General features: G+C 38.0%; 1 pseudogene; it reads right to left on the bottom strand.

The window, feature by feature from the left end:
- Positions 1–12,064: 12,064 nt before the first annotated feature.
- Positions 12,065–17,021, bottom strand: LOC149237430 (phytochrome pseudogene; annotated as a pseudogene).
- Between the last annotated feature and the right edge of the window lie 588 nt (positions 17,022–17,609).

The raw sequence follows: 17,609 nt of genomic DNA, 5'->3' as shown, positions 1-17,609 counted from the left end.
AAGACACCTGAAGCTAAAATCCATTCATAGAAGAACCTACACAAGACACAACCACACATCAACAAGCAGACAGCATGCATCAAAAGAAACAAAGGCATGCAGCAGAGAGAAAGAGCCACAACACCTCACAACAAATACATTCGGATCTCAGGTAAGTAACTAACCCGCTCCTCTGTTTGCATCTGTGTAATTAGAAAGCATGAAAAAGCAACGAGATGGTTGAGGTTGAATGAGGGAAAGGTGGCTAGTTAACTTGGCCACCTTCATCTAGTTGACTCCACTCATCCGAAGATGTCACCCACACATGCGCACAGTCAACTCAAGAAAAATTTCAAGGACAGGTAGTGGAGGAAGTGTGAACTCCTATGCAATCATGAGGGATGATTACGAGGAGGGGCCATGATGACAAGGTAGGTGGGGACCAACGGTCTGAATGTGGCCAACATACACTTTGCCAGCTCACCCTCCATCACCAGAAATATCCATAAAGGGCAATAAGTACTCCTCTCCGAGCACTCTCACCACCTTTTCCTTCATTCTCTCTTGGAAACTCAACTACAACGATTCCTTTGTGCCCCCACAGCCTTGTAACCATCGTTCTCCATTGATCACTCCCATATTCCTACTCTCGGCATTTTCTACAAGAGTACTTACAGGTTCTACAGGAGCACCTAAAGGAATTCTATAGGAGGGACAACAGGCTTCTACAAGAGGGGTAGTGAGTTGTTTTGAAGGGAGAAAACACGGGTTTTAGCACGATTTTCGGTCTAAGGAGGTAGGTTCCATGCATGCCCCCATTGAATATCAATATATGCAAGTAGTGGTTTAAATTTGAGGAGGAAATAAAGCCTTTAGAAGGAGGAAATACATAAAAATAAAAAAATAAAAAATAAAAAAATAAAAAAATAAAAAATAAAATTAAAATAAAATAAATAAAATAAAATAAAGAAAGAAATAAATAAATAAATAAATAAAAATTTATGTTTTTTTCTAAAAAACACAGTCTCCTCTGTTTCTCTGTTTTTCTTCAAAAAAATTTGTCTCCATCTCCACATTTGGTTTCCCAAAGAAGTATAAACAAAATTATAGGAGGATTTATGAGGAAGGAGCCCACCAACTCCACCATGCTCCATGCACATCCACAAGTAGTGGACATATTCACAAGAGCAAATTGGATGAACTTTTTTGAGAAATTCCAAGGGTTTGATGAGGAAATTGCCCAAGAATTTTCCCACTCTTTGGTCCCTCACACTAGAACACATGCCATTGTCACCTTTAGAGGTCTTTCCATGGATATAACCCCTGAATTTATCAGTAGGGTCACTGCCCTTCCTCTTGGGCTACCTTGGAGTAAGGATGAGAAACCAATTGGTCAGGCTGCCAAGAAAAACTTCTTCCAAAACAATGAAACCCCTATAGGGGATAAAAATTGCATTAGAAGGGCTAGCATACCCTATCCTTGGGATGAGGTTAGCTACCAAATAATCAAGTATATTTACTATGAGGGGAGGTACAACATTGTCTATGGTTATCACTTTAGAATCCTTCATGAATTAAGGTATGGCATGGACACTCCAGCCCCTCAGAAGCTCAGCATCCCCTACTTCCTCCTACAGTCCCTCATTAACTCCAACACTAATGTAAAAGCATGGAATTCAGAGCAGCTAGCTCACCATGGGTTAATGAAAAATTTAGTGGAAGAAGCCCTCCATACATATACACTCCCTATAGCATGGGAAATCTTCTGAAACATGATAGCTGAGGATGACATAAAGACCCTAACCTATGATATCAGTCCTACTGGCAGTGAGGAGGAAGAGTAGAAAGGGGGAGAAGGTGAAGCAACTAGTGACTTAGCAGAACAAGAAGGGAAGGAGGAAGAAACTAAGATAGAGGAGGAGACAGCTGAAGAAACAGAGCAGGAAGAAACAGAGACAAAAAAAAGACAGAAGGAGGAGAGAAAGAGGCAAAAAATATAGAACAAGGAGAAGTGTCCCCTGAGACTCTAGAAAGAGAGGCAGCAACTTCTCTCACTGCCCTCAGTACACCTATTAAGCCAAAAAAGAAGAGGAAAAGGCAAGCCTCCATGTATTTTAGGGCTAGGAAGAGCACAAGAATCAAAACAGGGAAACCTCAGCCCTCTTCAAAAGTGCCAATTACAATTGAAGATTCACCCTCTACCCAAGGAAAAGAATCCCCTTCCAAGGCACCTATCACATATGAAAGGGGGACTCCTAGATCTCCCACATGGAAAGAAAAGGTAGAACTACAGGACCCAAAAACAGTCCTATAGGAGGCTCAGACAGTTCTATAGGAGACACTGTCAAAACTACAGGAGACCCAAAAGCTTGAGAAAGAAATGGAAGGACAGCCACAGGTAAAGGAGGAAGAAACAGAGCTACAAGAACCTGATCCCTAGCCTAGTCTTGCCTCCTACTACAATCTTCTTGAGGGAGGAAGGATAATTCCACAAAAATTTGCAATTCCACTATTCTTTGAATTAGAGAAAGAAAGAATAATAACACATAGGTGGATGCAAATAGCTAAATCAAAGGGAGTTGAGGATATTGGCCATATGGAAAATAAACTCAGAGAAATGGGTAGAGAGTTGAGTGCTATCAGACATAGAGAAGCAATTACAAGGAGCCACTTTGAGGCTGAAAATGAATTGCTAAGGAGGTAGTTGCAAGAGAAAGAGACCCAGTTGGCATGCATGGCCAGCTTGTCCATGGAGGCATTGCAATGTAGAACACCAGCAAAATCCTATGGCCTATATATCAAGGACCAATAGTTGCAATTTCAGATAAAGACTTTGGCACAAAGAGGCACAATGCCTTTCCAAGATTACAGGCAGTTTATGGACCTGTGTGACCAAAGCACATAAGAGGATAAGGCAAAGATGGCATAATTCTACCTACATAACATGGCCCTCATAGACATGAATGTGTGGGACCCCAATGCCAGGCTAGGGGACCTGCAACTAATGGCCATGGCCTCATGGATGAACCATGAAGAGTTGAGGGCAACAAAAATAAGAAGGTTGATGATAAAAGAGAAAAATGAGCCATTAATGATAAGAGCTGAGCCATCAGATCCCATGGCACTCATCAACACACACAACCTGCTTGCCAATAATCCTCAGATTGCCCCTAGATATATAAGTGATCAAGCACAAGCCATTACACACTTTGAGGATATGGAAAGGCTACTTGGGGATGACTGTGTGCATGCATGTATGAGGAGATGGAACACCGTACCACACAGTCTACAGAAAATGGAATATCATTCCCCCATGAGGATGAAGGAGGCATTAAGGAGAGTGCTAATGTACAAGCGCTCCATGCAGAGGCTGAAGGTCAACTGGATTGGCCTCAAACTGAGTCCCCCATTGTTGTTAGGCATGCTGAAAGGAAAAAGATAAGAATAAGAGTAGGATTAGTGGGAAGAGATAGACAGGAAGGCAGGATTCTATGACAAGGAAGAGGAGACCACATCAGAAGCATGGGATGCTAGGGAGGCCACTAGGGCCATAAAAGATGAGGAGATGGACTAAGTTGCTCAGAGGATGAGCAACACTTTCAGTAGGGGGGTGATGATGAGCCTCATAAATGGGTAATTATATGGGCTCATTTTACCTCCTAACCTAGTCAAATCAACCATTCTCTTAGCTTATTGTATGATTTTCTAATTATATTTATGCTTATAGAGTGAGTTGAGTTAGTTATGATGCCATGTGGTCTAACATGTGTTTAATGTAGATTATTGATGAATTTTGGGGTCAAAGTCAAAGATCCAGTGGACAAATGGAAGCAATAACTCAAAGTGGACAAAGGAGAGGACTTATAGGAGGGAATCCCCCTCATTTATTACTCCTCACTTCGAATTCCCCTTCATTCAGCTCGGAGTACAAGCAGCCAAACCATGCACTAGAAGGCAGCCAAGCAAGTGAAGGATGACTCATGATTATCTCGAGTTTTGGGAGCCAAGCCTCCCTGATTTTAAGGAAGATGTTGGTAACTTCATTTGTATAAGTAGAGAGGCCTAGAGCCTCACTAGAGTTAGATTTTTGTTGTATTTTTTCTTATGTAAACTCTACTCAACTTTGAGCTTATTATTTTTGTGACAATTCATGTAATCTTGCTATTGTTTTGGAAATAAAGATGGAATCCTTTTTTAGTTAGCACTGAGTTACCTCAAAGGGCTAAAGCTCTTGGGTTAGGACCCAATCCAAGCAGCCAAGCTCCTCTTTACTTGTATTTGTATGTTTTATTTCAGTTTGTATATTAGGTTGTTCTTAGATGTATTTCTTGTATGGTTAAGAATAGGTTTCTTTTGATGATTCGGTAGTTTGCTTCCATTTGTGCTTTCTATAGTAGGTTAAGAAGTGATAAAGAGAAGATTCAAAAGGCTAGCAATAGTGCCTTGGCCCCTCTTCCTCCCTTTGGGACCATGATTTGAGGCAAAGACCCTCTTGCTGCCCTGAAAACACAGATTTTCCTCATTCATAGGACTTCTAGTGTTTGCAGCTTTCAGTAGGTTAATAGTCTAGCTTTGCTTTGCTTCAGAACTTCTTCATCATGGTCACTTCTTTATTACAATAGTATTCTTTCATGATTTCCTTTCTTGCAGCAGTTACCAGCATTTCCTTTCATAGATCATAGTTTAGACTAGTTTGATGCAAAACTCTATTTTTCTAGATGCACTCATTTCATTGCTTGTTTGATCTTATTGGTTGACTGCCAGTTCCTTTGTAGCAGATCTCTTCTAGCAGTAGTTCATCCTATCAACCATCCCATCCTCCATCTGATCCATGCCCTACAGGTCGCCCAAGTCTCACCTCAATTCTGCCTTAGTTTCCTGCATTTTCCATAGAATTTCTTCCTCTCTCCTTGAGCAAATCCAATCATATTTCTCTCTCCCGATGATTCTTCGTAGACCCTAGGTGCCCTAACACTGCATTCCAACCTTCATCCACATTTTCCACCCATTCTTACACCCCCAAGACAGTGAAAACTGCTCTCGGCCTCATCCTGTAGGCCTCCTGTAGAACGTTGTTTTTCCTCCTATAGATTTCCTGTGTCCTCCTGTAGATTTTCCTATAGGCTTTCTTTTGAAGGCTGACTGTGGGAAAATCCTCTAGAAGGCCACTTGAGACCTCCTAACCCAACCACACCATCCTACATCCTCTCAAGTCCTAAAACCACCCTCCAACACCACATATTCGCTGCCACATTCACAAACAATAAATTACATGCATGTCGAATTCACATAAAAATACATAAAAATCCAAAAAGATGTTTTTTGCTCATTTACTTCCAGAAATAGCTTAGTTAGATGTTGTTTACTTCCTTGAGTAGGTAATGGCATTCTTTTCATGGTTTTCATGGTGCTTTCTACAAAAGTAGGATTAGTTGGTTAATTAGGATTTACTTGGTTTGCTTTACATTTCAGTCTTTCTTCTTTCTGCAGTTAGAGTAGTCTTTCTCTCCTTTCATCACATATAGAGCTTCTCTTAGAATCCATAGAAGTTGGCTTGAGCTCCTAGTGATCTTGCGTTGGCTGAACAAGTGACAACTTGCAGTAAGAACTAGTACTTGTGCATACAACACTGTCGCTTCCAAGTTTGTTATGAACTACCAGGTTGATAATAGTAAAGTGGGCAGCCCAGGAGTTGCAGCATTATTGCCGCAATACTGGCGCTCACCACCCTAACAAAACAGGCACCCTCAAAATAAGATGTGTAACCAATATCTCATTTAGTATTCCAGTTCCCGAACTTTGGAACATGTTTTGGTTGCTGTTGTAAACAAATACAAGAAAAACACCCTAAAAAATTCAATCTATAAAAACACATACAAGAAAACATCCATAGATATCAAAGTTCACAAAAGAGAGGGGGACTCTAAAATCCCTCGCCTTCACCTTTTAGGTTACCATTGCTGCTTGTTTGTTGTAATCCTTCATGTTCAATGATGTACTTATTTGATCTATGAAGTATATATGCATAATTTCTCAAGAAAAAACAAGAGAGGAAGACCTTATATGTGACAAAAGAATACTTCAAACTATGTCAATGACATTAGGAGGACAACATTTGACAATAGCAATAAGGAATGCCTAGAGCATCTATCAACCAGTTCTAAAATCTAAGAAAAATGAAAGAAGAGTAGATAATAAAATAGAAAAGGAAGGGAACCAAAAGAGTATCTTTAGAAAGTGGAATTGATAATAGATAATACTTGAGAGAGAAAATCCTCCAAGTCATGACTAATCCTCTCGAAATAAAAACTATGAAGGTGAGGAAGAGAAACATCCTTACTAGCATTTGAAACAAAGAGGAGCCATCACCATCCACCACCATAAATGTGTCAATGTTGACATGGTTACCCCTTGGTTTGTGTAAGAAATCATAGGGCTAATTGAAGGTCTAAAGGATTTTTAATGGCTTTCATAAGGTGAATGAAAAAAATATGCAAAATGGCATATCACTGGTATGGTTCTCAATTCAAGTCAAGCAGCATGAATGGGTCAAATGTGCATAAAGAAAGTTACATGGGTTGTGTTTCAAAAGTGACTTTGCAACAGCACTTGCAGAGTTTTCATGGCATACAAAACTTGTAATTGGAGGCAGTTTGATGCCATAGCAGAATTCAAACAAAGACTTTCTGAATGTGGTCACAAATGTTTTGTGTGCTTGGATAGTTTGTTCTGAAGTAGAGAATGATAATGTCCATATCAAACAAAAAATGAAAGGTCTACATGATACACTTATATTATAGAAAAAAATCATTCTTCAGCACACAAGTCAAAGTCTGACCGAAAAGCCCAAAGGAATAAAAGAAACATCAGATTGGAAATGGTGTATATAAAGGCAAGTGACCTATCAAGCACTTGAAAAGAAATAAGGTGTAAACACCTGAAATTTCACTTGAATCGGTATAAAGGGATGTTATTAATGTGTTCTAGGCTACTTTCAGCCACAACACGAAAATACCACTCTCTTGAAGCCTGAATTTTAGTGTGATATGATGTAATAAAGCAGGAAATTGCGGAAAAGCTTTTCCACAATGAAGAATGCTTGGATCCGCTGCAAACTCAAGTCTCCTCGGGGATATCAAAATTCTATCTAAATTGTGAATCCAGTGCTCTGTACCTATTTCATATTTTGTAGGAGCAAGGTCAAACACTTCTATTTGTATTCTTCAAAAGGGTCGCTTAGAAATTATATATATATATATATATATATATATATATATATATATATATATATATATATATATATATATATATAGCGAGAGAGAGAGAGAGAGAGAGAGAGAGAGAGAGAGAGAGAGAGAGATGCTTGTGTAGCAACCACTTAAAGGAGTAAGGGCTGACCTGTTTGAGCCAACCTACAAGCTATATTGAAACATATTTCATCGAGGACCAATTTATAATGTGTTTTTAATCAGCTATTCTATATGGATCTACCCCACGTCATTGCAACAATTAGGTGCTGACCTCTGTTTTGGGTGGGTTATAGATATGAGAAGTAGAGCTAAAGCCTGTTTGGGAGTATTGTTGGCAGATTTGTATGTTGAGCATTCACCTTAGAATATTTTTCCCACATTGGTGGACACTTGGAGGTCTCATGTACATGATAAGAAGAGTTGTTCCACCTCTTGAAAGTTAGATGTGTCCACTCTGAAGCCCCTATGCTCATTTTGTAGGAGGGTTTGGGATCATTCTTGACAGTATTGGAGGAGAAGACCCATCACTAAAGGTGGAGAGTTTACTTTGGATCCAATTCTTTTACTTTGGATGACACCTATGGAGTTTACTGGCTAATTTCTAGAGGAGAAGTACCTTTGAAGGGCCTTTGGAGGCTAGATGTTGCACCAAAACCTTTTTTCCCCTCATTTGTTGGAGATGGGTCACTTTTTTGGGCCTACTACCTCTCGTGTAAGCATGGGTACATATGAACACTTCGCAATATTTATCACCATTATTTTAAGCCCAAGGTAATTTTACCCCTATTTCAGCAGGAGTAATCCAAAAAAAATTGGACACACAATATAAGCCCAAATAATGTTCCTTATAGCTTTGTAAAGTCATGTGGGTGTGTGTTATTTTCTGAAAGTGACTCTAAGATCCCCATTGGTGTGGATGTTCATGGCTACTTTCAATTTTGTTTTATTCATGGTATGTCTAGATCTGTGGCACTGTTGACTTCCCCTTGGTGGGCAGTAACTCCCTACCTTGATGGGTATCATTGCAATATTTATTTTCAAATTTATTTTAATTTCCCAAAAAGTATTCTATGAAATTTCTTCAAGAAAAGCACATAATAATTCTTGCAAGAATTTGAGTGATTTAAATTTTAAAATCAATAATTGCAAAATTTGTAAACAAATTCTATTGTAAAAATCAACTCCTGTTCTGAAGCAACACCAACACTACAAACACATAAACATGTTCAACTTTTAGAGGCCCCAAATGAAAATGACCAGATTGTTGTAGATACAACCTATCTTACTCAAAACTAATTACCAATGACATTTGGGGTGGCTTGTTACGAGTTGGAGTTTCTGATGGTATTATTGGAATTTTGGTTGTTCCTCTTGTCTTCTTGTCTTCCCATGCTTTGTTAAATATAGGGTTGCTTTCACTCAAGGCTCCAACACTGGGGATAGGTGCACCTCTTCCAAGCTGCAGCATGTTGAATAACCTTTACATCAATGAAATGTAGAGTTGTTCCTTGGAGAGGGTTATTTCTTTATGAAATCTTATGTTAATGCCATGAACCTTGTAACAAATATTCATAGTGCTCAATCAATTTGCTTCAACCAAGAATCTGCCTAACCAAATGCTAATGGATTCCTCTCACTTGTCAGTTAATGCGTAGCAATATTTTAATGTTTTCCTAGAAGTATAGGTATAATAAATATCCATATTACAGATTCTGATGCAAAATTAGGCCCTGCTAGTACCTAACTTAAGAAGGCTTCACAAAGACCTGTATTGTCTCACAGAAGGTGTAAAATCATTGGAATTTTTAGAATAATGAGTTTGAACAATAGATGGTGAAAAATGTCCTCAGTCAACCTAAAATATTTAATTTCAAATGTTACAGATGGAAAGGCCTTTATTTTAATCAACCTATGCCATAATAATTTCTCAAATCAATATGTGCAGACTTGGTTCATAAGTACCTAAGCTTTGTATTCATGGCTTGCAGGACACTGACAAATTTTGCACGCCCATTCTCCACAAAGCATGTAATTTCATGAATTATTTCTAAAATCTGCATGAAAGTAATAGCATTCCTTGGTCCTAGACACACAAATTGGGAGTAATATTTATAAAAAAATAAATATAATAAATTATTCTATTTAGAAATGTTATATATCAATCCAAGATCATGGCTATTCAAACCACAAGCAAAAAATAATGCCCTTTTCCATTGTTTTTGACCACATTATCCAATGACTAATTAGAAAACTTCCAAAAATTTGGCTTATTTCTACATTTGGAACTATTACCTTAATAGGTATTTTAACATTATAAATTATGGTTTAAATTTGAATTATGTCACTTTGACTGAAAGAAATTTACAAGAAGGAAAAACTATGAAATACTTACAGTTTCATTGGTTCGTATGTTTCCACCCTATGACTCTTGCCCAGTTATTGAAGGTGGTAACATGCACTCTGCTCCAGGTTTGTTCCCAAATCTTTGGCATCTGATACCCTCATATTCCTTGTTAGATTGTTCTTCATGGCCAAGATTTGCACCTCTAACAACACGGGCACCCTCAAAATAAGATGTGTAACCAGTATCTTGTTTAGTATTCCAATTCCCAAACTTCGGAACATGTGTTGGCCACTGTTGTAAAAAAATACAAGAAAAACAACCTAAAAATGTCAATCTATAAAAACACATACAAGAAAACATCCATAGATATCAAAGTTCACAAAAGAGAGGGGAACTCTAAAATCCCTTGCCTTCACCTTTTGGGGTACCATTGTTGTTTGTTTGTTGTAATCCTTCATGTTCCATGATGTACTTATTTGATCTATGAAGTATATATGCAACATTTCTCAACAAAAAACAAGAGAGGGAGACCTTCTATGTGACAAAAGAATACTTCAAACTATGTCAATGGGACTAGGAGGACAACATTTGACAACAACAATAAGGAGTGCCTAGAGCATCTATCAACCAGTTCTAAAATCTAAGAAGAATGAAAGAAGAGTAGATAATAAAATAGAAAAGGAAGGGAACCCAAAAGAGTATCCCTAGAAAGTGGAATTGATAATAGATAATACTTGAGAGAGAAAATCCTCCAAGTCATGACTAGTCCTCTCAAAAGCAAAGACTATGGAGGTGAGGAAGAGAAACATCCTTACTAGCATTTGAAACAAAGAGGAGCCATCACCATCCACCACCATAAATGTGTCAATGTTGACATGGTTACCCCTTGGTTTGTGCAAGAAATCATAGGGCTAATTGAAGGTCTAAAGGATTTTTAATGACTTTCATAAGGTGAATGAAAAAAATATGCAAAAGGGCATATGACTGTTATGGTTCTCAATTCAAGTCAAGCAGCATGAATGGGTCAAATGTGCATAAATAAAGTTACATGGTCTGTGTTTCAAAACTGACTTTGCAACAACACGTGCACAGTTTTCATGGTAGAAAAACTTATAATTGGAGGTAGTTTGAAACTTTGATGCCATAACAGAATTCAAGCAAAGACTTTTTGAATGTCGTCACAAATGTTTTGTGTTCTTGGATCATTTTTTCTAAATAATTTCCATATCAAACCAAAAATGAAAGGTCTACATGATACTCTTATATTACAGAAAAAAGCATTCTTCAGCACACAAGTCAAAGTTTTACAGAAAATCCCAAAGGAATTTAAAAAACATCAAATTGGAAATGGTGTATATAAAGGCAAGTGACCTATCAAACACCTGAAAAGAAATAATGGGTAAACACCTGAAATTTCACATTTTTTATAGAACTGGAACTATGGTTGTCAAAATAGGACAAACCTCTCCAAGCATTGATCCACTCTCAGTTGTTAAAGAAGAATTGTCCCTTGCAAGTCTAAGGTTTGATGAAGCTGCAATCGATTTCAAAGAAAACGCTCCTTCCCATACTAACTTGACTGGATTAGGTTTTAGTTTTTGAATTGAATGAAATATCTCACATCTCTCATTATAGATTCATAGAATGGATTTCGATGGTTGTGCTGTAGGAAACATCAGATCTTCCCCACAGTCACCAAATGTGCAGGATAATGATGTTTTGAGCAGCATTTGTGAAATGTTCTTGGTCTTTCGCTTCGTCATGCATCTATGAAAATACAAGCTACCATTATGTATAATTGCTTAGTGAATGAAGATTAGGGAATGGTGAAAGAACTAGTACAATTGGTTGATCTACATGAACTCTATTCATAAGAAAAGGTTGTTGAGGAATACATAGAGGAAGATTGGTTTTGTTGGTTGCTTTCTTCTAGCCATCCCCTATTTCTTGATCCCTTCTGTTCTTATTTCTCTGATACTTTTATTTATGTCAGTGATGTTTGATAATCAATTTTTGTCACTGACCTCTGTTTTTTCATGGGTTCTCAGTCAACAAATTGGCTTGCTATGAGGATAACCTTATCAACGTGAAAGAATAATTGAGCCTCCTTTGACATGGAAAAAGGAAAGAATCTTTCACTGCACCTTTGACTACGAATTCTAGTTTAGTCCATTAGACTCTTCATATGTGAATTTATCATCCTTCTCTACAGAGAAAAGGATCATCTCTGAGCAGGTCAACACAATGCTTACACAATTCTTCCTCTGATAAATGATATTTTCTATAGCTTAATGGTGCTCCTTTGTTTGCTACCAGGGGTTCCTTTAATGAGGGAAATTATTCCACCTATTTAACCAGCTATCATTTTTAATGATATATTTATGGCCTTCAAATTTGGAGTTGTGGATTTTATGCCTTGAAACTCTGCTCATAAAAAATGCAATCCAAAAATTTGGCAGCTTTAACAGTAAGAATTAGAGCCTCTTTATCTCTAGGGCGAAGTCCACTCAGAACACCATCCACATTCATCTGTTCCAAATATGGGAGGAATTAGGGGACTTGGATTCTGAACTATTTCCATGTAGTCACCTTGAATGTGAGTGAACTTTTCCATAACGATCTTCTGCCTGATCACATCTTGGGAAACAAAGCACACTCCCACAACATTCTCCTTCAGGTCCCTGCTCGAGAAAGCATTAACAAGTAAAACTATTGGAAAATTTTCCTCCACTGATCCATGTCTTTTCAGCTCAATTTGAACATTTTTCTTTTCAACTCCTTGTAAAGCCAAATGTAGCATCGTTCTCAGCTGGGGTTTCCCCAACGAGATTGATTAGAGGCTCCCCCAAGACCTCTTCCACTGACAACCCTGTAAGTTCGACATATTTTCTATTCCATCCATTTACTACTCCATAAGTATCGACTGCCAGTATTGGAGTCTTTGTTGTTTCAATCAGTCTCACCATCTCATTTGTTATTGCATTCAATTCATCCATTTCCTAAAGTTTCAAATCAGTGAGTTGCCTATTTATCGAGATATTTATGCTACTATCATACATTTCTTTGCAGGAACCTCGTAGTATTAATTGCAATGAATGGATGGCATCCATCTCAACATCCTCCCAAGGCAAACTCCTCATTTTTTCCATTTCAAGGGATGCATTAAACGAAGGTCGTGGATGCATTTTCTTGCCATCGTCTTTGTTCGACAAGTCATGTTTGGCACCTCCCCATTTTATTTCTTTTGCAGAATGGGATATGAACCAAAACAAAAGGATTTAGAATTAATTGTCTCCGTGGCAATTCCACAAATTGCATTCCCTAATGATCCCTCTCAAAGATAGCCTGCATAAACAATACTATCTATGCTCAAACCTGTGGAATCCATGTGATGCTCAGACAACCATACAACAATATCTTGGATTTGAGCCTGAGTAGGAGTTACCCCCAAAAGCCAAAATTTTTCTTCATATTAAAGGGCAGCACCATCTCATCTGACAAGATCCATGATGTTGGGATTTTGAATGACAATTCCCAAGGGTGTGTCACAAAGCAGCGTGTCACAGAGCAATGCTTGAGTGCATAGAATTCACTTTTCTCTCATCTGAGCAACCAATTCAACTTCCTTGTTTAGTTGAATTCCAAAAAATTGCATTAAGAGCTCATAGGCATACCTCAAAGGAAACAAAACATAGCGTCGACTAGCGTGATGACAAACCACCAATCCACAAATCCTTCTTCCTTTCTTCTGCATCATCCCCTCGCTACCTCTGTCCAATTCCTTCTCATTGATTACTACATCCATTAATAGAGATGCTATAGAACCCATGTTGGCCATGTATTAAGCATGGAAACCATGAGGTGCTATCAATGTAGATCGATGGAAACTTAGGTCTCTAGGAAAACTCTTGTCCTGAATCACTGTTACAGGTTCTGCATAGCAATCACAAATCATTCTTACTCGGTTCCTCATAGAAAAAAATATTGAAACTTGAAGGAAATCAATTGCAAGGTAGTGAAGACCCAAATAAGGTTCTAAATCATATCTTCTAATCTCGAATATCACCTCACCATGATCATCATCATGAAATTTATAAGCCATAACATGGTCATAGCCTATAAGGTCACACACCTCTTGTACAATCATGTCACACAATAGCCCAATATTTCCACTAGGGATCAATTTGCAACCGTGATATTGCCTTTTGCAACAAGCTTATAGGATTGTAATTCTCTCATTGCAGAGATGTAAACATCTGAAGTCCCAATAGGCTCAAAATATATCACCAACGCGACATCAATTCTATGGATTATAGCATAGAAGGGCTTACCAGAACTCTTGGAATCGACCAAAACAGGATTCAGAAGATTGAGTTCTTCAAACTTGGTAGCCTTCTACAATGCCATGGTGCTTGAAGGAGTGAACAAGGTCCTTGCATCACTGCCAATACAAAGAATTTGTTGGTCCTCCATGCTGGGAACTGCATGAGTTGACACTTGAAACATATATGGGGGATTTTCACTATAAGAAATCACTTCAAAAGTCTTCTCATTCACTGCAACCATGTACCCAAATCGATGAAGCAACTTGCTCCTTTGTATTTGTTGCAGATGTTCACTAACTAAAACTATTGGAACAATATCTAAATCCTTGTTATCTGTTCTGGAGTCACAACTTTCAACACCTTGAATTTTAGGCCAGGCATCCCAGCTTTAAGAAATTTAAGAACTTGTCTCAATCCCTCATCTCCCACATCTGCATCATCATTTTTCTCTGTGTCAGTATCTGAGTCTTTAGTAGCTTTAAGTGATACTGAAAAGGAAGCATCTGTAGATTGTCCATTCTGCTGCAAGTAGACCACCTGCTCCTTGTATTTCTGATTTTTGTTAAGAAAATTTCAAACATAGGAATGCCTGGAGCTCCTGCATCCTTAAATACCAACAAAATTTTCCCATATAAATAACTTTTAGCAAAAAATTATATGTGATAACATGACCAGACGTGTGAGAGAGAAGGCGCTAAGGCTTGGCCTTAGTCTAAGACTTGCAGAGTAAGAAAGCATGGCTTTGGGTTCACAATGCTGGCCTTCTTTACCGCATATACCCTTTAACATGATACGAACATGAACACAAGCACTGTGTTAGGAATGTGTTTCACGGGATGCATGCTTGTGCCAGCAAGATCTTCACCGCATATACCCTTCAACGCAAGAGGAACATGAACACAAGTTATGTGTTAGGAGTGTGTTTCACGGGATGCATGCGTGTGCCTTGAAGTCATTATGGGATGCTGGGAGCCCCACTGGGATCCCCTCTTGGAGAACCCCTCCCGGAGAATAGATCTCAAATATGGCGGGCATGCTAAGCCGAAAGTGGCATCAACCCTCGATCCTTCCAAATGTGCCCTTCCTTCTCCTTCTTCCTCATGGACAAACCTTTCAAATGGAGGGAAATAAAAAATTTTGATATTTGGACAAACCTTTCAAATGGAGGGAAATAAACCATTTTAATATTTGAAAGAAACAAATCCATGAAACCTTAATGAAAATTAAATGAAATGCTCTTCTGTTTATCAAGGGAATTAAATTCCATTAAATAAAAGGTTGAGTCTTTTCTTTTGTTTAATGGGAGGTATTTTTTATTATAAATAATTATTAATTTATGAAAAATTTTAGGTTTTTGTGTCACTAAATATCAATTGAGGGGGTTTTGGTTGATTTATCAAAAGTGAATTATGGTGATATCAAAACAAGTTTTGTGTGGTTAAAAAGTGAAGAAAAGTACTAATGTCATGGTAATGATCAATCATCATTTCCAATTAAATGTTTGGTTTAATAAAGATAATTAATTTATAGAGATTTTTTATGATGTTTAATAGAGGGAGTCAACATGGGAAAGGTAATACTTTGGCTCTCACATGTTTTAGAAAATTGATCTCTTTGTCCATAAACATTAGGGGTGGAAAAATACCATAGATTCTAGAGCTAAGATTGTTCCAACTTAGTTATATCTTGAACCACAAATTGGTGTTGAGCTCATGGATATGATAGAAATTTGGTGGTTTGTAGGGTAGTATTGTCATAAAATAAGAAGGGTAGACATCAAAATAAGCTATGTGTGTTCAAAAAGTATAGTGAAGTAGTAATGTCATAATATTAATGATCATTTCCAATGAAATGTTTGTTTTAGTAAGGATAACTAATCTATGGAGATTTTCCATGATGTTCAGTAGAGGGAGTCAACATGGTAAAGGTGATAGTTTTTCTCCCACATGATTTAAAAATTGTCTCTTTGTCCATAAACATTAGAGGCAGAAAAAAACCCTAGGCTCTAGAGCTAAGTTTGTTCCAAATTGGCTATATCTTGAACCACAAATTGTCATTGACCTCATGGATATGAAATAAATTTGGTGGCTTGTAGGGTAGTCTTGTCATGAAATAATGTTCTCACTTATTATCTAGTCATATATTTTAATCCTAGACTAAATTAGTCATTTAAGTTAGTCACTTTTAGTTTAGTCACTTATTAGATAGTCGTACATTTTATCCCTAGACTAAATTAGTCGTTTAAGTTAGTCATTTTTACTTTGGACACTTAAAATTGCTCAAATTTAGTAGTAATTTACTTGAAATAATTGCGGTGACTAACGTTTTTAGTCACCTAGTCATTAATTTCATCATTTTCTACTGGTGAATATCCTTTATGTCTGAGCATTGCGTGCAACTGTTGACACTTCTTGGGGCCTCCAAATTCACTATCATGATGATCTTTCTAGGGTCCACCATCAGTCCTTGCTTGCACACCACATGACCCAGCAAGATCCCAAAAGGGACATAGAATAAACACTTCTTTAGATTCACTGCAATTTGGTATTTGCGGCACGTATCCAGCATCATGTGCAGACTTGCTACATGGCACTTCAATAAACCGAACATCGTCTAGTCATCAAAATAAACCTCTAATAACTTATGAATGAACTCCTTAAATGATTCTATAACTACACGAGAGAATATGGCAAGCGAATTATTGAATCCAAATGACATTACAATATACTAGAAACAACCCCATTCTATCGTGAAGGTTGTTTTGCTCCTATCCTCTGGCATGATCTTGATTTGATGGTACCCCAAAAACCCATCAGTGAACGAATAGGCCTCCTTCCCTCCAACATTGTCTAATACTTCATCTGTAAATGGTGTCAGGAATGGGTCATGGATGCAGGCATCATTAAGATGCCTCAAATCTATGAAAATCCTTATTTCTCCCTTCTGTTTCTTCTCCTGAGCCACCATCGGGCTCACCCAATCAGATTCTTCCACAGGTTCGATGATGTCTGCTTCTAGCATCTTATCCAACTCCAAGCAAACCTTTTCATTGTATTTGAGATTAAGGCGATACGGCCTCTGCTTCACAGGCTTCATGTCTAGTTTCAAAGTGATTTTCGTCATAGCCAAGTTGCCTATTATGCCATTCATGTCTGAAAACTTGGTAGGAAAACTATCCTGATACTCGCAGAGTAACTCATTAACTTTATCCACTGTGGAATCATCCTAGTAATCCCCAATCCTCGCAAATTTTGGCTCTGCTTCAATACCAATGTTCACTTGCTTGGTTTTCAACGGCACGCTGATGTCAGGGTTTTCTATTTGCAGACCTTCGACCTCGCGATGGCCTTCTGCCTCTGGAATATCAATATTTCTAGGATATTCATCCTCCCCCTTAGCGATCACATTATAGCATTCCAACGCATGGTGCAACTGGGTGCTCCAATCTAGTTGAACCCACTCCAAAGGTTCCTACGGGATTCTAAAGATCTCTGCCTTAATCTCCTGCAGAACTTCATCAATGCTATTGAACCCATCTTCAAAGTTGAAGGTCATTAAGAATCCTTCCCTTAATATATCCCACCCCACAGTGTCATGGCAGAGCTCTGTTTCCAAATACCAATTCATAGGAACTGTATCCAAAGTATGACAGAATAAGTGCACCCACTCCAGTTGCGACTCCATTCCATAAGCTTTAGTCCAATTCGCTAA

The sequence above is a fragment of the Pinus tabuliformis genome, chromosome 8 (genome assembly GCF_031772625.1).
Source record: "Pinus tabuliformis cultivar Carrire ecotype Pingquan chromosome 8, CPIR1, whole genome shotgun sequence".
Classification (NCBI taxonomy): Eukaryota; Viridiplantae; Streptophyta; class Pinopsida; order Pinales; family Pinaceae; genus Pinus; species Pinus tabuliformis.
This window is presented reverse-complemented; position numbering and strand designations above follow the sequence as displayed.